The sequence below is a fragment of the Chinchilla lanigera genome, unplaced genomic scaffold, assembly GCF_000276665.1.
Source record: "Chinchilla lanigera isolate Chin_1 unplaced genomic scaffold, ChiLan1.0 scaffold00066, whole genome shotgun sequence".
Classification (NCBI taxonomy): domain Eukaryota; kingdom Metazoa; phylum Chordata; class Mammalia; order Rodentia; family Chinchillidae; genus Chinchilla; species Chinchilla lanigera.
The window spans coordinates 4,366,268-4,389,168 of record NW_004955467.1 but is presented as its reverse complement, the minus strand read 5'-3'; the positions used below and the strand labels follow the sequence as shown (position 1 = coordinate 4,389,168).

The 22,901-nt window shown below is 44.7% G+C and overlaps 1 long non-coding RNA gene across 2 annotated transcripts in view; it reads left to right on the top strand.

Annotated features, from left to right (window-relative positions):
- LOC102022901 overlaps positions 1 to 22,418 on the top strand; it is a 23,358-nt gene extending 940 nt beyond the window's left edge. Inside the window, exons 2-3 of one of the 2 annotated variants that reach the window (XR_001236834.1) lie at positions 4,039 to 4,247; positions 22,239 to 22,418. This is a non-coding gene — a long non-coding RNA (uncharacterized LOC102022901). Of the gene's footprint in view, positions 1 to 4,038; positions 4,248 to 7,621; positions 7,689 to 22,238 lie in introns of those variants that run through there. The other variant, XR_263333.1, reaches the window with a different exon arrangement.
- The last annotated feature ends 483 nt before the right edge of the window (positions 22,419 to 22,901 follow it).

The window sequence follows — 22,901 nt, the reverse complement described above, 5'->3', positions numbered from 1 at the left end:
AGAATGATCTTGAACTTGCAGTTTTCCTGCCTCAGCCTCCCAGATTGCTGGGATCCCAGGAGAAGAAGGCAAAGATAGCACTTAACTTTTGCTTGCTTTGTACCAAAAGCCATGACTTGGGGTGGGGGTGGGGAGAAATTTCTGGATGGAGAAAATGTGTCAAAGAGATCGAAGGAAAATGATTCTCGTAACATTTGGAAGAGATTCTCTTGGGCCCAGGGAAGGGAATGAGAAGAAAGGAAAATAAGAGTTGAAATCAGTGGACCTGTGTCCCTTTCCTGGGCAGAGACCCTGGCAGGTGACAGGGCCCCAGGAAGTAATGGCTGCATGGGGCACCTGAAGAGGTAGGACCTAAGGTCCTGCTGACCAAGATGATAGGCACCCCAGACCCCATCACCCAGCACCCACTGGCTGCATCCCAGGGGGTTCCCCATTTGCTCTGGTGATGTGTTGACTTTCTTTGTACCCCACTGTTAGGGATGGAGCTGTGTTCCTTAACCCCTATTCATCTACCAAAGCCTTAGGTAGCTTCTGGAGTTTTTTCTGAGGACTCCTGCAGTTAGGGCTATCCAGAGAAACAGAACCCATAGCATTCAAAGATTGTTACACAGGTATTTATTTCAAGGAATTGGCTCCCATGATTATATAGCCTGGCAAGTCCAGTATCTTCAGGGCAGGCTAGCAGATTGGAGACCAGGGAAGAGTCACAGTTCAAGTCCAAAGACTATCTACTGTCGGAACTCTGTCTCTCTGGGAAGTTCAGCCTGCTTTCAAGGAGTTCCTTTAACTGATTAGATGAGACTTACCCACGTCCCAGAGAGTCATCTGCTTTACACACACACACACACACACACACACACACACACACACACACAGAGCTACTTTCACAGAGACATCCAGAATGATGTTTGACAAACTTCTGGATACTGTGACCTTGCCAAGTTGACACTTGAAGTTATTCATTATACGTTAGTTGACATTGGTTAATTTAAAACAACTGAGCTGAATGTGGCTCTGTTGATGTTTAGCAGCAGGGCATAAAGAGGAAGAATGCTGTCCTTGCTGAGGATGCATCCCTCTGCCCGCAACAGGAAACTGGCCATTCCGAAGGCTTCTGAAACTTGAGCAATCCAGTAAAGCGGTAATAGCTGCAATTTATTGAGCACTTACTGTGTACCAGACATTCTGCTAAGTGCTTTTCAGGGCTTATCTCCTTTGGGATCTCTGGGCTCCATCTGCCCGGATGCAGCTCTTCCCTCCCCGGGACTCCCACCTAGGAAGTTGGACACAGGACCCCATCAGTATTTCAGCTCCACAGTTTGTGGGATGTTTTCCAAGAGAGATGGGAGAAGGCCTGAAATTCCTTGTTTCCTCTGTGAGTTTTTTCCAAGCAGTTTATCGTTGTTATTTCCCTAAGAGCTTAGGTTTTGGGAAACCCAAATCCAGAAGACTTCTTTGTTCTCTGTTCTCTACCTTGTTCCTCCAAGAGTGAACCTAGCTGGTTGATGCAGGGAGGCAAAGGAAAATAAATCCAGAGGAAAAGTCAGTTGATATTAAGACATTAGCCCAGCTCACCAGTGACAGCTAATCAGTCACGTCTGCCCACCACCTCTCTTTGCCACATAGTTTACTTCTCTGCTCCATCTCCACCCCCCACCTCCTAAAGTCATGAAGAAGAGGAAGGTGAATTCAGAGCACTGAAAATACCCGACCATCCGGGTGTGGTGGCACACGCCTGCAGTGCAATCCCAGCACTTGGGAGGCCGGGACAGGAGGATTACCATGAGTTCAAGGCCAGCCTGGGCTATATAGTGAGTTCAAGGCCAGCCTGAACAACATAACGAGACCCTGTCTCAAAAAACCCCCTGACCATTACTGACTTAAAAGATAGTGCACAGGCTCTTGTTCTATAAGAAGCGTAAGAAACTCTTAAGAGATTCTCTTAAATTCAGTTTTTTGTTCATCTATTTTCTGCTCGCTCTCTCTCCTCTCATAACTAAGGGGAGCTGGTAGCAGCCACTCTGCTGTGCAGCTCAGCTGGTAGAACGCCTGGGGAGCAGCCAGCGGCCTGGGTTCAATCTCCTGATAAGTCATCAATTTCTTTCTCACCCAAAACATCTGGTTTAGGGTCCTGACTTATGAGCTAATATTAAATATAAAATTTTATAGCATCACATATATAATACTGCTGATTAGAAACATCAAGAGAAGTAATTGACTGGAGGGGACTTGGTGTGGCCAGCTGGGTGAACATCTGGATGGCATCCAAGGAGCCTGAGCTGAATTCCCGATTCACACATTCTTTCTCAGCCAGTAGTGTCTGGTTTGGCATCTTTAACGTTTTTGACTTTCCTCCTTCAGTACTATTTTTAATGCAGTATTTGTATAAAATAACGTGACTGCATGTTTCAGTTAACTGAGAGAAAAGCTAAAATGAAATAATTACAGTTTTTATCTTCCCCTGCATCCATTCATCAGACACGGCGACCAGGTCCCTACGCTTCGTGTGTCGCCAGTCACGACCACTGGGTGGCAGTGTGCACCCATGTGTTCTGCGTGAGGCCACTGAGGCCCTGCAGGCTCCACGCGGTTGGCAGTTAAGCCCCCAGGAGGCGGGAGAGCTCCTACTAGTCTGGGGCTTTGCGCTCAGGAACCTTCACTCAGACACACTGTTTAGATGCCGCCACCGAATTCCTAAGTGAACGGCGTCCCAGTGACCTGGACCTGAAGTCAGCCAGGCTTCTTTCTGACACAGTGCGCTGTTTGCCCAGTAGCTGCCCCTCCTTCTGCCCATGTCTGTCTGGTTTGGTTCCTGCCAAAAAACCGAGGCTGTTTCCATCTCCCCCGACACAGGGACACCGGCGAGCTTAGGGTTTAGGAAGGGCTGCAGTTTCCTCTTGGTCGTCTCTTCTCTCATAGTGTCTTGCCCGGACACCAGGCAGGAAGTTTGCACGCGGGGTTCCGACCCAGGCTGGGAGTGGCTGGTTTGAGTGCTGTGCTGAGAAGGACGCTGGGCCTCCGGGTCCATGCTCAGAGAGGACAATACCCAGCTCCCTCCCTGCTTTCTTTCCTTGTCTGTTGAATTCCTTTGAAGAGCCCAGTTACGGGGTTAAGGGTTTCAGTACTGAAGATCGTTTTGTTTTCTGCTGTCATGAAATTCTCAAACTAACCCGAGACACACAGTACGCCCTATGACAGGGAAACTGTAGCGTGAGGGCACATAATCTCAGCACTTCGGGAGCCTGAGGTAGGAAGATCGCAAGTTTGAGCCAAACAGGGACAATTTAGCAACTTAGACCCTGTCAAAAAAAATTTTTTTTAGAGGACTGGGATATAGGTCAGTGCAAAGGTTTGTGTTCAATCCCCAGTAGGGGGAGGGAGATATTTTACCAAGCCTTGAGCAGGGGCAATGAAACTAGGACACAGACAGTGAAATCAGACTGATGGGGAAAATATTAGAGCAAAATAGGTGGCCAGATGTGGTGGTGCACACCTATAATCCCAGCACTTGGAAGGCTGAGGCAGGAAGGTTGCAAGTTCTAGACCAGACTGGGCTACATAGCGAGTTTAAAGCCAGCCTGGATTGCATAGTGAAACACTGCCTCAACAACAACAAAAAAAGTCCACCGAAAATCTATACACACTTGTTATGGTTTGTGTCTGGGTGTCCCCCCAAAGCCTCATGCGGTCATGGGGCAGGCTTTTAGAGTTTGATTGATTATGGGTGTGAGAGCTACACCTGCCCTGGGGTGGATAGTTTGCATATTTAAGGGAGAGGAAGAGGCTGCTTGCAGTCATTCCTCCCTTCTAGTGGTTGTTGCTTTTGCTGTGTTCTGCCGCCATGAGCTGTAGCCCTCTGCCATGTGCTACTCTGCCTTGTAACCTGCCAAGTATGGACTGAAACCTCCACAAACTGTGAGCTAAATAAACTTTTCCTTCCTAAATTTTGGGTGTCAGATATTTTGTCCCAGCAATGAGAGAAAAGTAACCAAGACAACAATTTAGGAACAGAAAAATAGTACGATTTTTTTTCAACAGATTCTGTTACTCTTGTACGGGGGACCCTACAGGATGTTGTACATTGCAGAAAATCCAGCACACTGGCACCCCTTACAGAAGAAACTGGAAATGGCTGTGCAGCGATCTCAACGGCCAAGGTTACCCAAGAAGCAGTTTGCTGTACTCATAAATGTCTGGAAGCTGATGGCCACCACTTTGCACACCTCTTGTAATTGTAGAGGCAAAAGGTAACTTGTGTTAGCCTCGTGATGTCGTCATAAATGTAGTGCAAAGTATATATACAAGTTTCTCCTTTCCTGAAGTGCATATGCACGTTTCTGATGGACTCTGGATATAATCGGTTCTCACCTTTCCTCTTGCAGCTCCAAATCGACGAGCGTCTGACCACAGCCCGCATAATGTACCGGCATCACGCGGGCCGTAGATTACCGGGTCCGCCACCCGGATGGTGGCGGGCGGGCAGGTAGGGTAGATGGAGAAAGAGGCGGACCAAGACGCCCCGGCCCCAGTCCCAGGGGCCTGCTGTCAGTGCCAGGAGACTGCCACCCTGCAAACTGCACAATGACAATCAGAGCGTGGGGGGCTTAGCAAGAGAGGCTGGGTGCCTAGAATTCTATGTGAGATTTCCTGAGAATATTTATAAACACTTCGTGGGCCCACAAGGCTGTGCATGGAAGCAGACTGAGCGTTTGTTTCTCTGGCCGCCACCTAGTGACAAAGGTGGGTTGCTGCACCTTTTTAAAAATTTTAAATTTATTGGTATAGTTTAGATAGAATGACCATGTTCGTTGCAGGGAATTTGTATTTACATGATATATCTTGTTTCCCCCTTTTTTTCATCATTTACATCACCTCTTTTCAAACCCTGTTCACAAAGCTCAGTTTTCTTTCTTTCTTTCTTTCTTTTTTTTGGTACCGGAAATCGAACTCACAACCTCAGACTTGCCAGGCAAGCACTTATGCCACTGAGCTATACCCCCGGACCACAAACTTCAGTTTTTATTTTATTCTTTTTTCATTTTTTCTTTCCCTTCCTTTCTCCTTCCCCTATTTCCCTGTTCTTTTTGAACAGTTTCTTCCTATCTCACAATGTCTGTCGTACATTTATAATTTTATTTACATTTTCAATTTCACATACAAGAGAGATAATGTGATATTTACAGACCTGTGTCGTATATATTTCACTTAGGATTGTGGTCTCAAGGTCCATCCATTTAGCTATAAATGTCTCAATTTTATCTTTCTTTATGGCCAAGTAACACTCAAATATATAGAAAAACCACATCCTTTTTTATCCATTCATTGATTGATGGGCACTTGAGTTGCTTGCAAGATTGAGCTATTACAAACTATGCCACTATAAACATGGATATGCATATATTGCTGCGATATGATGCTTTTAATTCTTCTGGGAAGATACCCAGAAGGGGAACAGCTGGGTCAAATGGGACCTCTAATCCTAGTTTTTTGAGGGTTCTCCATGCTGATTAACATAGTAGTTGCACCAGTCTACACTCCCACCAACGGTGTAGAAGGGTTCCTTTTTCCCCATCCTGCCAGCATCTGTTATTTGTTTTCTTAATAATATCCATTTTTTCTGGGGTGAGATGGAATCTCAGCATAGTTTCAGTTTGCATTTCTTAAGTGACCAGTGATGTTGAATATTTCTTCATATATTTATTTGCCATTTGTACTTTTTCTTCTGAGAAATGTCTATCTCAAATGTTCATTTTTGGATTGTGTCATTGAATTTGGAGGATCTGGTTTTTTTTTGTTTTTTGGTTCTTTATATGTTCTAGATATTAGTCCTTTGTCTGAAGAGCAGGTGGCATAAACTTTTTCCCACTCTATATCTTATCACTATATTGGTGATTTCTTTTGCTGTGCAAAACCTTTTTAATAAGATGAGATCCCAGTTGTTGATTCTTTGTGATAGTGCTTGTGTGATTGGGATTTTGTTCATAAAGCTTTTGTTGCCCAGAATTGCTTTTGCTATTTTATGTCTTTTTTGGTTCCAAATAAATTTTAGGATTGTTTCCTCTAGTTCTGTGATGTATGCTAATGATATTTTGATTAGGATTGCATTAAATCTGTTAACAATTTGGAAGTATGGCCATTTTCACTATGTTGGTTCTTCCTACCCAAGAACAAAGGATAGCTTTCCCTTTTCTGATATCCTCTTCAACCTCCTTTTTCAGAGTACTGTAGTTTTCAGTGTAAAGATCTTTTAACTCCTTTCTCCCTTTGTTTTGCTGTAATTGTGGAAGGAACCAGCTTCCTCTCACCCCTTCGGCTCTTGATTTCTAGAATAGATGTTGTGAGAAGTTCATAATGCCACCCTGATGGTGGCTTCTCAGCCTGGTGTTCCGGGAATCAGTCAAACCAAAGGCAGTGGCAGTTTTGCGAACAGCTTTGCAGGTGTGAATTTTTCAGGCTGATTTTTCAATGAAGTGAAGGAGATAGGATTTACATCTTGACCTGTGTGCAATTCAGATCCAAAGATCTGAGTGTTACTTGCAACTTGAAGGTTGTATGGGTCTAGAGTCAGAGTGGGCCTTCCCTACCCAGGTCCTGAGTGGCTGAGGCCTTCTCTTGAATGGCTGAGGCCTTCTCTCGAGGGCCCCGTCCCTCGAGATTGTGTGCAAGAATTTTGCTTGTGCATTTTTCTTGGTGAGAGCTGCTAGCCTGAGCCACATCCTCAGAGGACCTATAACTCAGTAAGGGGAAAGATGGGGCTGCAAATCGGAGTTCTGAATCCCGCATGAGCACCTGAATCCCTGAATGGCTTGCCAGCATGCATGTTGCCACGCCCTACACCCAGGGTTCTGATGCAGTGGGCTGGGGAGGGCCCAGAGAAGGTGCCTTTCTAACAAATTCCCTGGTGATGCTATAGACTCTGGCCTGGGACCATGTGGTGAGGACTGCTGCTGCAGAATACCAGCACTTGGTGAACACGAATAAATTCCAGGCTGTTAGCTCTAATGCTGACACTCACAGTTGGCCATTTTGTTTTGAAGTATAAATTTTTTTTAAAAAAAAAAGCATTATGTTTAAAGATACCTTCTGACTCTTTTTTTGTTTGTTTTTTTTGTCTTTTTGAGACAGAGTCTTCTTATGCAGCTCAGGCTGGCCTTAAACTCACTTTGTAGCCCGGGCTGGCCTCAAACTTGCAATGATCTTCCTGCCTCAGCTTCCTGAGTGCTGGGATTACAGGTGTGCGCCACCACACCTGGCTCTGACTCCACAATCTATCCTTTTCTATGTCAAAAATAGTTTAAAAATTCTGGGCAAGAACTCTTGTTGTTTTCTGAGTGCTTGACTTAATGATGTTCTGCTTTGAAGTGCAAAGACAAAGAGCTGGCACCTGGAGGAGAGGGGCAGGGAAATTTGACAGACTGATTCTAAGGTACACACTCTAGGTCTTTCTCTGGATTCCTTATGACACAATTAAATTTGACTATAGAAATTTGACTATAGAATGATTCAGATTCCTTTCCGCCTTATGAATTTTTGCAATCTTTGAAAAAAGAAAGACACATTGTAATCCTTAAATGTGTTGTCCAGGTGCTGTGTGTTCACCTCCTATTTCTGATTTTCAGGCGAGAGCCTGTTGCTCTTTTGCTGAGCAAATCACCTTGACGCAGCAAAATGTCATCATCCAAAAGCAGGTGAGTCCGTGCTTGGCTGGTTTATGTCTTGTACCCTGAGATGGTTTATGTCATGCCTCCCTGCCGAGGCATCACATGTGCCGAGGTCAAAATGTTCTGCAAAGTCCTGTGTGATCAGGAATGATGACTCTGCCTCTCGTGGCCTCAGAAGTTGGAAAGTCTCCAAGCTTCTGACAGTGCACTTGCAGTGGCCAGCACTTTGTGAGAACGTGGCTGGGTTGGTGATGGCTCTTCGAGTCCTCTGTTTTCTCACTCCCATATCTACCGTTTCTATATCACCCTTTCCCTGAATGCTTGTAGAATTAGGAGATGGGTGCTTTCCATTCTTTGCCTTTTGAGGATGTTGTTCGAGGGGGTGAGCAATACATGCAGAGCAGGCTCAGCAAAGTAGGAGATGGGGCTGCAGTTTTGCAGATGGCAGAAAAATTGTCCCATGGCTTGGGGGAGGTATTTCTTTACCCTCCACACCGTTAGGATTTTGGTAGTGGCCAAATTCACATAATGACATACAAGTTAAGATCCTTCTGCAGCTGAGATCAGAATCAGTGGGTAAGGGGCAAGGTACTCAGGGGTTGGAATGTAAGATGGGAGGGCTGGTGTCTTCCTGGCTTGGGGAAAGTAGAATCTAATGAGGGAAAATCCATTTACTCCTTTTAACAGCTCTCCCCTCAGTTGGGTGCTTTGTGCCATTGTACTCAGCAGCAGAGGGAGAAGGAAAAGTCTGGTTTAATCCTCAGTCCGTTTAAAATGGAAGAGTAGGATGTCTCACTGCTTGGGCCAGGAAGGCCCTGGGTCTGCAACGTAGAAAGCACTTGTGGGGCTGATGCTCATTCACCTTCCTACCCTTTTCTCTCAGACTTTGTGGAGAAAGAGCCCTGGGCAGGTATCAGAGTTCTTAGTTCTTGTGTGTGTGGGCGCGGGATCTTGGTGTGACTTGGAACAAGTCTCCACATCTCTCTGAGCCTCTGTTTCTACCTCTTTAAGGTGAGGGTGTTGGAGCAGATTCCATGGTACAGACAGGGATCCAGGATAGGGATGACTAGAACATCTGAGAAATAGAAGGAATGATTATAGAAGAATCTTCTTGGTTTATGTCCTTTTGTTTTGTATTGTTTCTGAGACAAGATCTCACTACATTGTTCAACCTGGCCTTGAACTCATTATGTAGCTCAGGCTGGCCTACAACTCATGGCAATCCTCCTGCCTCAGCCTTCTGAGTGCTGGGATTATAGATGTGGGCCACCGTGCTTGGCTGGTTTATGTCTTGTACCCTGAGTACTACTTTAGAATTTGAAGGGTAGTATGTTGTTGATTCCTGAGATGCTCTTGAGCCTTCTTTACTATTGTCCTGATACAGAGTATTTGGCTTATTTTTAGTGCTAATTTTTTTAACAACCATGCTCTCCAAGACTCCAACTTTGCAGGCACTTCCTTTGAGGAAAAACTGCAGACTTTTTAAATGGTCCCTTGCTCCTGATTTTCACTACAGATCTCACTAAAAGTTGCCAACAATACTCAGGTCACAGCCTGAACGTTGGGCTGCCTTGAAATTTCCTCCACTAGACTAGTCCACCACCCTTAATCTCAATTTACTGAAAATTCTCAGGGCATGAGCAAAATGTAAGCAAATTTTCTGCCAATGTCTAACACACCTGGCCTCCAGCCCAACTGCTCATGTGGTCCTTGTTCCCACCTGAAACCTCCTTTACTGCCTGCATTTCTGTCAGCATTCTGGTCCCTCTGATAAGCATCACCCATCAAACTTAGGTTACTACATTCTAGAGCTTTTTTAGCCAGGATCTTCACATCTTTTCCAACTCCTCCCACAAGTCAGTTCCAAAGGCTTCTAAACCACCTGACTAAGTAAGTCACATCAGTGACCTAATTTCTCTGGTGCTGTTAGGCACTTCCCTTTCACTGAGACCTAATACACAACACCTGCCACTTACAGGAGGAGGAGAAGTTTATCTGGCTCATGCTTACATCTCTAGTTGGCTGGTTATAAGGAAGAAACAGAAACAGCACTGTGGAAGGAACTGTAGAAGAAAGCTGCCTACATCATGGAAGGTAGGAAGCAGACAGAGAAGTGAGGTGGTAGCGAGGGAGACAGACCCTTCTGGTCATGCCCGAGGGTCATGCCTCTACCCAGACCCTGTCTCCTAACAATGAGTTAGTTATAGTGCCCCTATGATCCAGTCACCTTGCAAAAGCTCTGCCTCTGAGCGTATGAGAATTTGTGGGTCACTTCATACCCAAGCTGTAGCAGTCTCTTTGCTATGGTCTGAATGTGCCCCTCAAACAGCATGTGCTGGGAACTTAATCCCTTAATCCAACAGTGCTGTGAGATGAAGCCTAATTGGAGTATCTGGGACATGGTGCTCTGCCTTCACATGAGTTGACTAAAACTACCTCAACAGTGGATCCATATAGAAGGACAAACTTGGTCTTCATTGCACTATTTCTTACCCTTTCTTGACCTTTGGTCTTATACCATAATAAGATGCAGCAGGAAGCCTCTTGCCAGATGCTGGCCACTCCTTGGACTTACCTCTTTCTTTTTATTTTATTTTTATTTATTTATATTTTTTTTTTTGGTTTTTCTCCGGTACCGGGAACCGAACTCATGACCTTGCGCTTGCCAGGCAAGCGCTTTGCCGCTGAGCTAAATCCCCAGCTCCACCTCTTTCTTTTTAAAAAGAACTTTCCCAATTTCAGTACAGTAGCAGAAAATGGACCAAGAGATACCTCATCTCAAAATCTTTAACTTAATAAATAAAACCTGTCTTTAGAAATCCCTCTGCTGTATAAAAAGAATAAAGGGCCTTATTCACAGGTCCTAGAGATTTGGACATGAGTATCTTTTGGAGGCCATTATTTAGCCCACCACACTCAGGCAGCACAGGAAGGACTTCCAGATCTGCCACAAAGGTGTCCAGATTAGACCCTCACTCATGGGGCCTGGGTTGACCTCCTCAGCCACATCTGCTTTTTCTGATTCTTAAATACTCAAACCAAAGAGGTTTTTATCCTTGTTCAAATAAAATTAACTAGCTGACATTAATTCTGCATCACACATGTGTCAGATACTTCCTTAAGCATTTTATACACCATCAATTTAGTGAATACTCACAGCAATCATATGAGGTAAGTGTAATTTTCATTGCTGCTTCACAGCTGAGAAAACAGAGACTCCAAAAGACTACGGAACTTTCCCAGGAAGCACAGCCAATATGATAGAGATTTGCACCCCAGGAAGTTAATGTCAACATCCCTCCTACTCATCACCACGCCTAGCACACCACCTATCCGGGCATGTCTCTGTTTTCTTAGCCCTGTGTGTGAGACAAGACAGTTCCCCCATTGCTCGTGAAGAGAATCAGAACATGTCATCCCAAATGTGCCACTGAGTCATGATGATCATTTTGAACAAAAGACACTAGAGAAATAGGTGCGGCGGGGTGGGGGCATCTCGGAACTCCTACCTTTCTATCTAAAAACAAATGCAAATTTCCATGGGAAGTGCCCTTCTCTACTACAAACAAGACATTGTGGTTCTCACTGGGGGTGGGGAGCTGATGCCAAAATGAATTCGTGCAAACATATTTACCAGTATAACCCTTACCTCCTGCTAGAGTGTAGATCTTAAAATCCTTATCTTGCCACTCCTGGAAAGTGGTAGAAACCATGAAGAGGTGGGGCTTAGTGTGAAGTCTTCTAGTCCTTGAGGTCATGTCCTTTGTTATGTTTTAGATGTAAACTGCTCCCCCTAACTCATGTATTGGGGGGTGGGGCCTGGTGAGAGGAGGTGAGTCACCTGGGGGTATGACCTGGAAGGGTATATTTTTGCCCCTGGGTCTTCTCTGTCTCTGTCTCTGTCTCTGTCTCTGTCTCTGCCTCTGTCTCTCTCCCTTTCTCCCTCTCACCCTTTCTCTCTCTCTCTCTCTGTGTCTCTCTCCGTCTCTCTCTCTCTGTCTTTCCTGACTGAGTGGGTTGAGCAGCTGTCCTCCAACATGCTCTTTCTGCTACAGAGTCAGATGATCATGAACTGAATCCCCAAAACAGTGAGCCAAGAAAATCCCTGTCCTTCAAGCTGTGGGTGTCAGGTATTTTGTCCTAACAATGGGAAAGAGACTTATATTCCCTTGCAGGGGGTTGTGTGACCCCAGCCTCTTCTTCTTTCTCTCTTTTACTTCCTGACCACAAGGTGGTACTGCCTCACTGCACACTCCTGGCAATACTCCTGCCATTGCCACCTTCCTCCCCCGAGTTCTAAAAGCATTGGATCTACCTGATCATTGACCAGAACCTCCAAAATTGTGAGCCAAAATAAATCTCCTTTTATGAATTTATTGTGCTGGTATTTGTTTTAGTTTTTAGCTGAGTATTGGATCTTCCATTCATTTTCCCCATATATCTCCCAGTCTTTTCCCTACAACTTACTTCTTCTAGCTCAGATCCTTTTTCCTTTGTCTTATCACCTCTCCCTAACTTCCTATTAAAATGGTATATAAAGTGTCAGTCACTTTTTGGGGTCATTTTTTGGTTTTAGAAAGCTTTGTGCACACATAAAAATACTAATATCAAATAAAATTTATATGCTTTGTTCCTGCTAGTTTGTCCTTTTTCATCTTCATTCAGCCACAGAATTTAAAAAAGTAACAATGCAGCCTTTTCTCTCTCCTCATTCCCTGACCCTTCCTGCCTCATCCACTCTAGCTCCTCATCCTCCACATGCACCACCATGCTGCTCCTCAGGGTGAATGGGGCTGGGGAGTGGGCCACAGCTTCCTTGAGAAGCCAAAGTTTGGGTTGGGGATATGGCTCGGTGGTACAGTGCTGGTCTAGCAAGCATGTAGCCCGGGTCTAATTCTCAGTACTAAAAAAAATTTAAAGACCCACAGTGTCTTGGGAAGAGTTTATATGGACAAACAGAGGTTTGAAAGTGGCCTTTGAAAAGAGCCAGGACAGAAAGAGAAGCAGTAGAGAGGACATGGAATGTGTGAAAACTGTAAGGGAGAAAGATGCTTCTCTCTTACCGTGTCTGGCTTACTTGCATTGATGGTGGGAAAACAATATCCCCAGAGCACAGGCGGGGTGAAGGAACGTCTCCGAGTCTTCCAAATGACACGTGGTTCTCCGTATGGTCTTTTTCGGTTTGATCGTTTGAGGGGCCTGCTCTCTTCTTTCTGGACTGCTTTTTGTTGTATTTCATTTTTCTAGCATGCTGGAACTACCTTTGCCTGGAAGGCTGCGTCTCCTGTTTATTCACTTTTAAATGCCATGTCCTTACAGAGGATTTGTGTAGGCTGCATTTGGCCTAGAGCTGACAAATTTCTCCCTCTAGTTCAGACATTGTCCAGTCCAGCTCATGGAGAAGCCACTTTCAGGTTTGTAGCAAATTCCACCAGAAATACCTAGCTGTGTTAGATCCTGAGGTGCAATATCTACGTGTGCTTCTTCGGGTCTATGCACCAAACTCCCAGCTTCTTGGGGTATTTTTCTTAGCCATGATGGCTCACAGCTATGTCCCTTGAGAGCTGCCCATGGCTGTGGGCATTTTTTCACCTACAGTTGCACACATTACAGTGACTGGGCCACAGTCACTGACAACCCTTCATTTGTTTGTTTCTTGAGTACAGAATTAATCAAAAGGCATTGGTTGCTTTTAGGCCTTTAGATGCTTCAAAGTGGGGTAACCAAATGAATTATATCTCTGAATTTCAAGATGTTTTTCTTGGGGCATTGTCTGCTGGGGCAGCCCCACCCCTCGGTTCTGAGACTTTCACAATAATAGTTTCATTATAGTTCTTAGAATTCAGGCTTCAGGAGCACCTGTCAAGGCATTCGCCTTCTAGGGAGAGATTTAGGAAACACCCCAATCTTGTCTGCAACATATCGCCAAAAGGCAATTTAGCCCTGCGGATGGCTGATCGCTCCAATTTCATGTTGTTTCCCATTAGCTTCAGTTTGAAATGGGAACATTTTCTGACCTTGTCCTAAATTCTGAGGCCGAACCCTCTCTGAAAGCCTGTTAACCCTTCTGCATTGTGTGAATACACACCGCAAATAACCTCTCAGTGACTAAACTGGTACTGTCAATCCGAGTTTTGATTTGTGGCTCACTGTATCTGACGTACAGCATCTTGATCCTGAGACTGTTAGAACTGTTGGTGGGATCGGCTTTATCTAAGATTGCTGAGGGACTCTTTCCAGAGGAGGGACAAGACTTTAGCCAGTTCCAGTATGTCAATTCCAACATCACATACTATTCGGTACAGATTTCCCACAACATACGACTCATGCACAAAACACACCCCTATTCATTTTCCATATGGAACATACACAAATATGTATTCCTCTCTCTTGCACAGCCCAGCTCTGCCATCTGGTTTAAATTTGTGTGAATGCTGCCTGCTCAGAAAAGGGTTAATGATAATGGGGAGGGGGTTCTGTTTACATGGCTGGCCTCTGCAGGAATCTAAGTTCTCCCAGAAGCTGAGCCCAATCAAAAACAACCCACAGGGCTGAGGAGCATTTCCTGTTCAACACATGAAACTCTGTATTCACGGGATGAATGTTGTATGGAGGGGAGGGGAGGGAAAGGGAGGGGAGGGGAGAGGAAGGGAGGGATGGGAGGAAAGGAGAAGAGAGGAGAGGAGAGGGGAGGGGAGGGTACAGGGCAGGGGAGGGGAGGGGAAGAGAGGACAGAAGAGGACAGAAGAGAGGGGAGGAAATTGTGGTTCTAGCACCAGCAATAGCACCGCTGGAGGAACATCTGCGAAGTGTATGGCCTGTGTAATAACAACTGGCACTTGAAAATATAATGAAAAGCACATTTGTATAATTGTATCATATGCAGGCCCGGGATTGTAGCATCACTTGTCTAAATGTGGTGCACATTGAATGCAGAAGTTTAGGCCTTTTGGCAAACACTTATCCAACAATATTATTTTCATAGAGACGTAATTTCTCACAGGATTTCACTCTCATTAAGGCAGGCTACTTCTTTAGATGGTTAATTCAAAAATGTAACCCATTCTAATTCTTCTCTCTGGTCCTCCCAAAGGTTATAGGCATGACCTCCTCTTTCCCAAGGTAAGGGTAACTTTAGGATGGGTGGGCAGGAACACGGGGTAATTATTTCCTTAAGGCTCCCAAGTGAGCAGAACTCACATGAGGTGGGAGTGAGGGTCGATCTCTGGGGAAGCTTTAGCCAGAAAGATGGCCAAGCTCGAGTTTAGCAGACCGGTGTAAACTGTCCTGTGACCACAGTAAGTAGCGAGTCAGGATCTTGATTACTTTATGATTTCTATGAATGCTGTCATTCTACTGCAAGGTCTTCTGCTCTGCTTGTAGGAGCAGCAGGATAGTAAAATGACATTGTGTCTGAAAATGCAATGGGGACAAATGATAGCATGTGTGACAGTGCCTGTATAAGGGGGTTATTGTGTACCCCATGTTTGCAAGCGCTCTACTTATCCCCATGGTTGGTTATCTATACTTTATCATTTGCAATTGCCTTGAAATTTCCCATACCTAGCTCCATCTTCAAAGCTGCCAAGCTGTACTTAGTGGGGGTGTTTAGTATTTCTTGTCATCTTCCCAGTTATTTAACAGCATGTTCAGTGCATGCAGCGAGTGGTGGGAGCTGCTGGGCATTGTACCTCTCCCTTTGGATTCTAAAGTGAGCTCAGATTTCCATCCAACCATAGGGGCGAGCATTTCACCTAACCCCTCTGCTACCCTCTGCTAACAGCATAATCATGAAGTGTAACAAGAAGCATCCATAACCCCTAAGTAACGGGATAGTGGAAGCTACAGTACTATCAAAAATCCAGTTACATTAGCCACGTTGACTAATATTCACATCTGCTGTCTTTTTTTCTTGTTTCTTTCTCATCTTTTTATGGTACTAGAGCTTGAACCCAGGGCCTTTGCACGAAGTTGCATTTAAGTCCTTTTTATTTTTCATTCTGAGATAGGCTCTTGCCAAATTTCCCAGGCTGAGCCCAAACTTGCAGTCCTCAGGTCTCCGTCTTCTACCATGCCTGGCTTGCCCTTTGATATTTCTTTCCCCACGTGTCCCAGTGGATGACCCAGAATATTGGGATTCTTGTGATCTGGTTTCAGTGAATTTCCTATAATCTGTAACTGTGGTATTCATGTATCAGCAGCATCAGTGTCATTTGAGAATTTGTCCAAATGCAGGAGCTCTGGCCCCGCTCAGAATCACTCGATCTGAGCCCAAGTGTTTATAAGAGCCCCCGAGGGTCTGTGCGCACTTTCCGGTTTGAGAAGTGCGGTATCTGCAGTGTACACGTGTTACTCAGCCCTGCCTGCTCCATGTAGCGGGTGCGTGGGTTAGGTGTACAGAGAGGGCAGAAGAAAGCAGGCAGAGCATGCCTACACACGCACTCTTGGGAGGGACTGAAGGAGAAGTTACAAGGAGACAGAACAACCACGGAAGGAATAACCTGGGTGGGGCGTGGAACCTTGAAAGAGTTTGGAACCAAACAGAACTTGAAAGACGCTGCCCTGAGACATCTGGTTTGTGGTCTCATGGAAATGGAGGCAATATTAATTTTTGAAACAGGAGAGCAGTTTTTGAACTAGCATTTGAGAAACCCTAGTGCACTTCTGAAGGGGGACCAGGCCAGGCAAACCATTGCTATGTACTCCGATCTGCCAAGTGAGCTGTAGGGCTGGAAGGAAATGCAGATTGCTTATTTCTTCCAGTGATGTCTGAGCCCCTCCCCCGAAATCCTCCCCTCTGGGCTTCTGCAGTCCCACCCCAGGTGTGAGACTCACAGCTTCACTGCGCCAGTGTCAGAACCTCCCCTCTAGGCTGTGCTAACTTGCCTCCCTCTGGAAGCTCAGAATTTATGCAGCCCAAGCCCAGGTTCCTGCTCTGGCCAGCCTGAAGCCCTCTCTTCTCCCACCCTGCTCTTCCTGGCCTGTGTCTTTGCTTTGCAGGAGCTGCCAGATGTCAAACAGTTCCATAGTCTGTGGCTTCAGGATCCAGGCAAACGTCCATGAAGGAGAGAATTGTAACCGCCGAAATGCGGCTTGAATGCAGGGCCCTGGATCCTGTTGTGGGCAAAGATGTTGAGCGATTTGAAATGACTCCCCTGGGAGCTGGTTGTCAAATTTTTGGTGTGTTCAGGAAATGTCTGCCACATTTTACATCAACATTTTCAAACTGCAAGTGAGTGAAGTGTTGAATGGTAACAATGACTGAGGGAAATGAATGGCTGCAGTGCCTGTGGTGGATTAGCTTGGCTCATAGAAGGAACTTGTGTTTTAATTGAAAACAACAACAACTTTGACATGGGACGACTGTTTCTGGTGCTTTATGGAGGTGAATGCACACCCCTTCCTGTGACACGAAGCCACAGTATGTCAAAGTCTATATATAGATTATGAGTGGAAAGAATGGGGTGCGTTCTGGCTACCTGACATCTCTCATATTGCAAGATCCAGAGGAGTCAAAATATAGCTGAATATGCCTCTAATCACACCCTTACTCAGTACTTTCAGGTCTGTTACTCAAGGGCTTCAGAGAATTTATGTTGCTATCCTGTGAGTCAGTTATTTAGGATTGGGATTCTACTCACATTTAACTTCCACCATGAGCTCCTCTCTTTCAGCTGGGAGTGCTGTCTCTTTTCCTGTCCATTGATAAGAAGGCAAGTAGGCGTCAGAAGAGGGCTCCCTCTTTCTTCTGTGCTGACTACTTGTCTACAAACATACTGTCAGTGCATCCTCCCACCATTTGTACAGGAGAAGACACCAGGCGTGAGCTTCATCAAGTTGTTTGAGTCCACACAAATAGGAAGGAATGGAAGCAGGATTTAAACTCAGGACTTGGTGCTCCTGGAGCCTGTTCTTTTCCCCATACTAATAGGTCTTGAAGCTCTGTCTCTGAATGAGTAGCCTCAGCATTACCTCAGAACTATCAGACATGTGAATTCTCAGGCCCGTACAGGCCTGAACATCAGAAACTCTGAAGGAGAGGGCCCCTTAGTCTGTTTTAACATTCCCTCCAAGAGTGACTTCTGCTATGCACACAAGTATGAGAAGCACTTTCCTATACCATGTTTGCTTCCATGTGTGCTATGATATGTGTTAATTTAGCCACCAGAGTGTAAGCTCTCTGAAGGCAGGACTTCAGCCTCACTCGTCTCTGAAAAGGCATTGTACATGAAGCTGCTATGGAAACAGAACAACTGCAGTAGCTGGAGTGTACTGGGCTCTTATTCTATGCCAGAGGATGTGCTAAACTTCCATGTGCTGTATCTCACTAAATTATCAGGATGATTCTGTGGCATAGGTTCTATTAGTACTTGCCATTTACAAATGAAGACATTGGGACCCACATGGGCAAAGCAGCATGCTCCAAATCTAACGTATTAGAAGATGAAGCCAGGGCGTGAACCCAGAGGGTCTGATCCCAGGGCTCAGTCTCTGCAGGCTGCCTTGCTCTGCACATAGTACTGAATGATGTGTAAGTGTCAGACCATTACTTGCACCATGTGGAGAGAAAGTCAAAAGTGGAAAAAGGAGAGAATGAAAACATAGAGCAGGGGACAGAGAGGGCTTAGATGTCTGCTGGAAAGGAAAACATTTTCTTATGGAAGTGCATTAGCAGATTTGCACCACTATAATGGAATACTTGAGGCCATTAACTTGTAAAGAGAAAATGCTTCTTTGGCTCGTAGCTCAGGAAGTTTTAGTCCAAGCTTGGCTGGCTCCGTTGCTTTGGGCTCCTGGAGAGAGTTGTACGTCATGGCAAAAGCACATAGCAAAGCAGACTGCTTAATCTTGAGCCAGAAAGCAGAGACGATGAGGCCAGGGTCCCACAGTCCCCTTCAAGCAAACATCCCTAAAGGCCTAAGGACCTCCTATAAGACTCCACCTCCTAAAGATCCACAAGGGCCTCCCAGCAGTGTCACCCTTGGGACTAGGCCTTCGATGGATAGCTCTTTAGCAGGTATGCATCCAAGCCTTGTCAGGAAGCAAAAACAATCCTCAAGTCCCCTTAAATTCATTCCTTGTAGACCCAGTCATCTCAATTTCCTGTCCAGGAATGGCGTCCAGCCCACTGGGTCCTGTTCGGCCAAATAGTACCTGAACGAATGGCCTGAATTGCCCCAGAAGCGGCGGCTGTCGGGGAGCCATGGGAGGGGTGAGAGGGACAGGGGAGAGGAGTGTCTGTGGGTTCCCGTTCAGGTCGGGATGCTTGAATTCAGACTGCTTGGTCCGGGTCATGACTGTGCTGCTCAGAGTCAGTGTCACATTAGACATAAGACATTCTCTGTGCGGTTCAATTACTTTCCACTGTAAAGTGGGAAGAGTAATAGCTCAGACTGTGGCTGTGAGACCTTTACGAACAAAAGTGCTGTCTGGAGAATTCCATGTATATCCCATGACCACTGAGGTAGTCATCAGTCTTGGTGTCCAACAGGAGAGTCTTTTCTGCCTGAATTTCGTGCCCAGGGACACGGGTGGCTTCTCACCACTTCCTGTAGTCAGTCTTGGTGTCCAACAGGAGAGTCTTTTCTGCCTGAATTTCATGCCCAGGGACACGGGTGGCTTCTCACCACTTCCTGTAGATGCCCAGCCTTAGATGGCTCTGAGGCTGGAAACGACTTCACGGTCCTTTTGTCACAGGATCTAGCTAAAGCAGGAAGGACTCAGTGAGCCACCACCCCAGAAGCAGAGACACCTGAAGGAAGGTGAGCTGCTCCACACCCCAGCCCTCAGGACAGCGGCATTTCTCAGCTCCATGCGTCGAGTCCCACTTAGACGTCTGGGTTTCCCCACTGAGCAACCTCTTCCCCTCCCTCTCTCCAGCCCCTCCTCAGGCACCAAAGCGCCTTCCAAAATGTCTTCACCTTTCATGTGACGCCAGCACGCAAATCCCCCATTCCAAATAAATGAGAAGGAAACGCCTGTCCACCAGGTTTTGCTTGTGCCCCAGCAAGCCAGAGCCAGGATAAAATTTCGAGGCAGGGTGCATGTGTGTGTAATTGCTTCCTGAGAGGAAGACCTCCAGAGTCTGCTCCAAATGAGGTGTTAATGATGAGCGCCACAGGATTTGTTACTGTAGCAAAGACCCATCTGGATTGACTATATTAAATTGCTCTTTATGTGGATGTGGCCGGTAACAGACTCCTTTCCCTCTTTGTTAGGGAGCATCCTGCAAAAGGAAAAAATAAACATAAAAAATAAGACCCATAATATTCCTGCTCCCTTTCTTCTGCTGAGTCACTGTGGTCATGTTGGTTTATGTACCTCATGCCTCAGAGACCTTGTCTAGGGAAGGAATCCCTGAGGAATAGAACCTGAAATGTTGTCAGTGGATGCAATGCTTGAAGTATTAACTCTTTTTAAGATAAATAATCAACCATATTAATTATATAAAATATGATATTTTTCCTTACATGCATATATTGCACTTTGATCATATCTACCTCCTTACCACTTCTCTTTCAGCAATCCATGAGGAATCAAAATATTTGGTATGTAGCCTGAAAGCTGAAGCTTGGAGAAAACTAAGTAACTTCACAGTGTTCTGGAAGATGGACAAGTGGTAGGCTTTTTGTGTGTAAAATCGTTCTTCTGAAAGCTCTCTGAGTTGATGTCATAGACCTAAAGAACTGTTAGCGGGGTACTGGGGTACTCTAGCTGTTCCCAGGGGCTTTCTTGTCCCAAACAAAGAGTAGCACAGGAAATGAAGCTGTGGGGTTTTACATTTATGAAAGATACTAGAAGTGGGAAAAGAAGTATGCTCTGCAGAACAGAGCAAGTATGGGACAATTTTTTTAAATTTTACTTTTAGAGATAAAACAACCAAAACATACTAACAGACACACAGACATAAATGAAACAACATAAAAACAATAAAAACAATACAGAATTTCAGACAAGGTGAAAAGAAATTAACAATTGTTGTATTATATACTGTTGTCTTCATATTGGTTACTCAGATAAACAAATACAGGCATGTAAGAGTAATCAAACAATTAAATATCAATTGTGCCTTTCAAGAAAGCAATAGAAAGTAATAGTACAATTGTCCCGGCCATCTTGTATATGTATACGTGCATATTTTTCCCTTTCGTCTTTATTTTCTCCTTTCCCTCATCCCAGTCATTCTTTCCTTTTGAGCAGTTTCTTTCTCACTGTCTATTATACCTTTTAGATTTCATTTACTCTTTCAGATTTTATACTATGGAGACAATGCAATGTTTATACATGTGAGTCTGATTTATGTCACTTATGAATATGGTCTCTAGTGGCAACCATTTACCTATAAAAGCCTCAAGTTTATCTTTCTTTATAGCTGAGTAATATTCTATTATATAAAAATATCACATCTTTTTTATTCATTCCTCAGTTGATGGGCATTTGGGTTATTTCCATGATTTAGCTATTACAAATTGTGCTGCTATAAACATGGGTGCACATATATCGTATGGTGTCATAGTTTTAGTTCTTCTGGAAAAATACCCAGGAGGAGAATAGCTGGGTTGAATGGGACCTCTAATCCTAGTTTACTGAGGAATCTTCAAACTAATTTCCACAGTGGTTGCACCATCTACACTCCCACCAACTGTGCAGTAGGGTCCCTTTTTCCCTACAGCCCCAGCAGCATTTGTTGTTGGTTGATTTCTTAATCACAGCCATTCTTTCTGCGGTGAGATGGAATCTTGGGGTTGTTTTAATTTGCATTTCTCAAATGACTAATGATGTTAAACATTTTTTCATGTATTTATTTGCCATTTGTATTTCTTTATCTGAGAAGTGTATATCCATCTCAGCTGCTCATTTTTGGATTGGGTCTTTGAATTTTGGGGGCCTTATTTTTTTAATAGGGACAATTAAAGTTAAGAAAAGAATTGCATTTTGCAGGGTGCAGAACAAGTGGGTGATAAGGTTTACAGGTCACTGGTTCATGGTCACTGTCTTTTACATCCTCCATTCTGACGTCAGATGTCCTATCAAAAGCTCGATTGACCAAGGTTCATGGTCACTGTCTTTTACATCCTCCATTCTGACGTCAGATGTCCTATCAAAAGCTCGATTGCTCTTCTTCTAGAAGAATTGAAGACAGCATTCTCAGATTGGTACCAGGTGTGGGCCTTGGGTGCATGTTCCTGGATCTCCACCAGGCCCACTTGCTCAGTGACTTTGCCTCAGGCTAATCTGCCCCAGAACTGTGTCCTTAGAAGGATCTATTGCCAGAATTTATATCCAGCCACTTCATTTTTATAAACAAGAAGAAATGTTCACAGAGGCAAAGGAATTCTATGAGGACATAGAATTGTTGTCAAATGAGAAAGAATATAGGAATTTCAATTTTAAGGGGATAATTGTTAGTTCTGATTTTGGCTAAAAGAGCACTTAGCTAATTCCTAATGCTTCCCTTTGCAAACAACTCCTTCTCACTTTTCAGCATGGCAAAGCTACTTATTTGGGAGGTGCAGACTGCAGCTGGGATCCTGATATTCAGTACAGACTTAGTCATTTGTCCCACCTTTGTTTCAGGTGTCCTAGATGCCCAGCAAAAAGGTAATCTTTGCTGAATATGGATGAGTTCTTCCAGATCCTAGCCAGCCAAGGAAGTCATTTTCGTCTTCTCATATGAGGAAACCAGCACCTGGAATTCAACTGATGTAAAATGATGTGGCTGGGTCAAAGTAAAATTCTAAATTTTCCTAACTATTACATTTTATTTAATCTTTCCTTTGTGAAGTCATGCTATGGGCTAAATGTTTATATCTCCACACACTCTTTGTTTTGGTATTGGGAGTCAAATTGAAGACTTTGCACTTGCCAGGCAGGTGCTTGTGCTCCTGAGCTATATCCCCGGCCCTCCACACACACTCTTTTGTTAATTCCTTTTTAAATTTTTGATATTGGGGATTGAACCCAAGGCCTTCACACTGAGCTACATCCCAACCCTTTAAATTTTTAAAAAAATTTGGATATGAGTTCTTACTAAGTTACTAAATTGCCCAGGCTGGGCTCAACATTTCTGTCCTCCTACTCAACCTCCAAGAGTGTTAGTATTGTGGGAATACACCACCATGCCAGACTTAGTTAAATCTCACTGCCCAGTGTGATAACATTAAGGGTAGAGACTTTAGGGGTACTTAGGTGATAAGGGCAGTAATGTCATGAATAGGATTAGAGTCTTTATAAGAAGAG